Here is a 6000-nt window from a genome sequence, read left to right on the forward strand (position 1 = left end):
TAACAATATTATCATAGGTCACTTGTATATTTATCTCCTGCACTCGTACCTGAAGAAAAAAACAATCATTTTTAACTACAACCCCCGGTCCTAACTATAAGATATTGTTTATTATTAGTTGACAAACTTAAGAAGGTCTTATAATTAGAACCGGTAGTAATAATCAACATCAAGACATGTTGCTACATGTTTTCGCTGTAAAAGCGGAAGGCAAGCTTGTCAGCTAATGATGCTATCACAAGCTTTATTTGTGCATGTGGGCTAATTTTATGATTGAAGACCGATCGATACGCATGTAAAACACGATACTAGTAGTATGGATGCATACACTATTGGTATCGTTGGTTGCTCATTTTTAGTGAAAACTAACAGGACTGTCTTAACTGATGAGTCCATAATTGGCATAGCGTGTGATATAACTCAATACAACATATTATTTAATATAAAAATTAGTTAACTAATTTGAGCTGATTAAGAAAATTTGTTAAGTTAGTTATCTATACTAAATAGGTGTTATTTTTTCTAAAATATACTACTTCTTGTCCTAATTATAAGACCTCGTTTGTATCTACAAATAAGATCTTATAATTAGGACCAGAAGTAGTACTTACTAATCAAGTATATTATCTAGAACTAGCATTATTATAAGGATTATTTTAAAGAAATGAATAAATATAAGAAAACAAGTTAATTGAGATTTTATATTTATGATCAAAATAAAAATTAAATGAGCTTTTACATTAGGAACTGAGGATAGTATTATACTAAAAAAAGTGGCCATTTCCGCGATTCGTCTTTTTTTTTTTTTTAATTTTGCTAACTGTATATTGCTATTATTGATTTACGGTTTCAATTATATGTTTTTGTTGATTCGGTTTTGATTTTTGGGAAAATTTCAACTAAGAAATTGCAGTTGGTAATTAATTTTAGATAGCCCCCAAAAAATTCTAAAATTTTAAGGACCTAGGGGGTAAATTGAAATTAATTGTACAACCCATTTTACAGAAATGCCCTGTGAACTGTATCTGCTAAAAAGGAAGAAGAAAAAGGGGAAAAAAGAGAGCTTGGTGGGTGAGGTAATGTTAAGCTGACTTGTTGAGTATAGTTGGATTGTGATAGTTGAATAATGTAGAAATAAGTGTTTAAATGAATGGGTAAATAAGTAGTGAGGGAAAAAAAATCTGATATAGCTTTTAAGTTTAGAGAGAGATTATTATCTTCTTCTTTAAAGAGATATTGTTATCTTCTACTTCTTTGAAATTAATAAATGTGAGATGTTAATGATTTTTAAAAAGTGGGTGAGAATGGATAAACCCTGACTGTAATATATTATTGAAGGAACTTAAGAAATGAGAACTTAAAGGAAAATGGGTGAATGTATTGAAATGGGTAATATGAAAACAAAACATGCAGAAAAATGATAACTTGCAATTGTGAAAATATGTATTCGGATTATAAATTTGTAAATTAGAGTTGTGCAGGAAAATGACAATTTAATGTTATGAAAACTAGTATTTCTATTACAAACCTGCAAATTCATATTGTTAACATATACTGTCTATTATTATTATTAAAAATTGATTGAAATTGATAGTTGAATAATGTGCAGTAACAGATTATAAATAGCTAATGGTGGTGAGAAACAATTATTTTGAAGACTGTTTGAAATTAAGTGCCAACCGCGGTTTTAATTGAAATTTTCCCTTGATTTTTGAAGTTTTATTGATCCGTCATTGGCACTGATGGAGAGGAGACGGCAAAACTTTCTCCCGGGGAAATACAATGTATTTTAATAATTTTATTTAGTATTATCTTTGATTTTTAATATAAAAACCAGTTTGAGTTTTAATTTCATTCTAAATATAAGAACCAGATACATTCTGTCTCTTAAGTTTATCTATTTTTTTTAAAATAATCCTTATAGTAGTTAGGCATGTCAAAAATTTCATCAAGTAGTAGTTATAACTAATACACATAATTCACAAGTGTATTTATGACAAATAACTAAATTAATAAATTTTTTTAATCTACTCAAATTAATTAACTAGTTTTTACGTTAAAGACTAGCTAAATTAACAAATTTTCTTAATTTACTTAAATTAATTAACTAATTTTTATATTAAAAACTGGAGGTATTATCTTATTTGTTCGTTGTTTTTTAACATTTATCAATCTCCTGTATTTTCCGTTGTGATGTATCCATATAAACACCTGGAAGCAAATTTCACACTAGTGATATTATTTTTGGTTCTTAATATAAGAGTTAATTGATTAATTTGAGTAGATTAATAAAATTCATTAAATTAGTTATTTGTAATAAATAAGTGTTATTTTTTTAAATATCCTTGTTAATCAAGTATATTAGTTAGAAATGTTATTTAATAAAATATTTAACATATACAACTATTACAAAAATTTTATTAAAAAATGAATAAACATGAGAAACAAAATAAATTAAAATCTTATATTTCCGAGGGGACCAAGTTCAAATATTCAGAGGCAATAAATTTAACACCTATATTTAATTTTTATATATTCGTTACCGTATCTGTTTTAACGAAAACAAATTTATCATTAACTAAATAAAACAATGCATAAAAATCCGCTATCATATCTACTAAGAAGTAAATACAAATTTTATGGGGAGAAAAATCATATGACAAGGACTTGGAATAATATGTTTGGGATATCTGACTTGACTATTGGTGTTTATCTTAAAGAGTTAATAAAACACACACAATGAATATTTATTCAGCACTAGAAATTACTGAAAATTAAAACAATATCGCCTAAAGCCGCAACTAGCCCAATGACCCCAAACAAAGAATTTCAAGAAATAAATGGCCCAAACATAAGCCCAGATTAATTACAAATGGATCCAAAAAAACAATATGAGCCCCAAAGTATATAATAACACGCAGGGCAAAGCTGTTATTTTCATTGTCATAAATGGCCCAAAAAGGATAAAGGCCCTGAAGAAGAAGAAAAATGTTAAAACCAGAAAAACGAATCTAGAAGCCCAAAAGTAACGCCACATTGGTTCAGAGACAAAAATGAACCAAAAACTCATTATAGGTATCTATATTTTCACGTTTAATGACTGCTGCATCCATAAAATTAAAATAATTCAGTACTTTTATACATGTCACTATTATTATGTATTACCTCCGGTCCTAATTATAAGAGTCAGTTAACTAATTTGAGGAGATTAAAGAAACAAGTTATTCCTCCGGTTCTTAATATAAGACCCATTTAACTAATTTGATTAAATTAAGGAAGTTAGGTAAGTTGGTTAATTATAAGAAAAGTGACACATTTTTCTTAAAACACCATAATCATCTTTCTTAATACTCCCTCTTCCTCTTCTCTTCTACTTAATTATGGTTGAGGGAGAATCCATAGAGGTAATTTAGAGAAAATTGATAAATATAAGAAATAGGTCTTATATTTAGGACCAAAACCAACTCAAAATTGGGTCCTATATTAAGGACCGGAGGAGTAAATTAGTTATTTATAATAAATAGGTGTTGTTTTTTTCTAAAATATTCTTACTAATCAAGTGTGTTAATTAAAACTATAGTTATTATAAAGACTATATTGAAAAAAATTTACATAAATATGAGAGAAAGTAGATTGAGATCTTATATCTAGGACCAAAATAAAAATCAAATAATATTTTATATTAAGGACTATCCCATTGATACAAGTGAGATTTTACTTATATTTAATTGTTTAATTGTCTTGTACGTTTTTTCTTAGAAACAGATTGGTGGGACATCACAATTAATGATGATGCATTCTACGTACCATACATGCGTGTATTTAAATTGAAATACTGTAGTCATTAACCTTTGATAATTTTAAGTTGGCAAGAAAATCTATGGTATTTCTAAACAGGTCCACTAGTTCCCAAGTTTCCAATTTTTCTTTTGTTTTTTTTTTTAACTGGGAAACTTCCAAGTTTCCAATTGTTCCATCCACAAACGTTATTTGACTATCGAAGATATGCTTCACCCATAGTACTAATATATGATCGCTTGAACAATCCTCTAATTTTTTTTTTGAATGAAAAGCGATCTAACATTAAAAAAAGAGAGAGAGATATAACTGATGAGAGCCTTTGTCGTTTGCCTTGGGGTTCCCAATAAAAATAAATCCAAACAATGCAATATAGTGCAAAACTCGGGTCGTTTCACTTTGAGGAGCCTTTATTTGAAATCCTAAACAACTAAATATCAAAAACAAAGAATTGAGTTGAAAAGGGATTGATTTTCTTTTTAACTAACTAATTGGCAAAATTTAAAAGGATGTAAAATGAGTAAATAATTTTTGGATTTTTAGTTTATAAAATGGATATGAATGAAATAAGTAAAGTGAATTAACAAGTGACAATAAATGGAAGAGCAATTCTCTAGTATAATGATTTAGGCTATCATTACTTCAATTAATTTGGGAGTTAACTAAATTCAAAAGACTCTAAGGGCCATCCCTTAGACTCGGTTTAATTAGAATAATCAACACCAAGCCACCTTGCATATTCATTACTCACAATTAAACTGTTTCAGAACAATTAGCCAAAAAGAAAATCAAAGAAAAGCAATTAACATTTTTAGTCCAATAACCAAGCCACCTTGAATTACCACTAAATGTTCACAATAATTTCAAAACATAGTCTGACCCAGTACAATGTAAAGAAATTAAAGCTAATTACAGCATAATGTTAAATGCTAATCAAAGATTCTAACAACTACAACTAATCTCAATACAAATATAAATCATCACAGCCCATTCAAACATTATAAAATTCATTTTAAGACCTAGAAATCATAATTATAATGAAAGAAGTAAAGATTAGAAGAGTTGAAACTCCTCTTTGAAGCTCTAAGTTCAAGCCATAACCATTGCTCTAGAGAATTGGAAGGATTTAGCTGCTCCTAACCATCACCACAGCTCCACCAAAATTTCAATTCGGTTCAGCCATGAAGAACAATGAAGATGGAATCTGGAGGAGTGATTTTGCCGTGAAGCTATGGTCCTTCGTTCTCTCTTCCTTGCCGCTGGTCCTCTTTTTTTTCTTTTTCGCCGCCGCCACTGTTGCGTCTCTGTCTCCTCGCGTGTGCGTTGCTCTGGACGAAGGTGATGAATTATTGGATATATTAGGGGTTATTAGGTGGGTGGGGAGCAAAACGTTGTGTGTGGGGAGCAATACGCAACGTTTTGCTCCCTTTTTTTTTTTAATTATTTAATTATATTTTTTTAATTTTAATTTTAATTTTTAAAACTTTTAAAACCTGTAAACAAAATTCAAGGATAAGCTAACATTAATTGTCCTCAAAAATCAATTAGTCACAATTAAACTAAAATATGACAATTTTGCCCCTAAAAAATAATACTCCTCCGGTCCTTATTATAAGACCCAATTTGACTTTTTATTTGGTCCTAATTATAAGACCCAATCCATTTTCTCTCTTATATTTATGCATTTTTTTCCAAGATAATCCTTCTAATAATGATAGTTTTAGCCAATATACTTAATTAGCAAGGATATTTTAGGAATGACAACACTTATTTATTATAAATAACTAACTTAACTTACTTCCTTAATCTCCTCAAATAAGTCAATTGGGTCTTATAATTAGGACCGGAAGAGTAATTCAAATAAAACATATTAAATCAATTAAGGCTAAAAAACTAATTAAGTTGACAAAACCCATATAAAGATATCAAAAATATATAAAAATAATTGAGTTTGTCAATAACATTAATTTTTTTAAATTTATTTATGTTGGAAAAAAATAATAATTTATTTTCATATGAGGCGATGATTAATAAAATTCATGCCAGTAAAGATAATAACGGTATATGTTTTCATTTTTTACACATTAATGAATGGACCATGAACCAGTGACCTCACAAAGAATATTGATTCGATTTTTTTTTCACAGAGAATATTAAATAAATTTAATACATAAAATTCATATGAAAATATATTCTAAAATC

Source organism: Neltuma alba, unplaced genomic scaffold (genome assembly GCF_004799145.2).
Source record: "Neltuma alba isolate B1F8T4 unplaced genomic scaffold, ASM479914v2 tig00005994_pilon, whole genome shotgun sequence".
Classification (NCBI taxonomy): Eukaryota; Viridiplantae; Streptophyta; class Magnoliopsida; order Fabales; family Fabaceae; genus Neltuma; species Neltuma alba.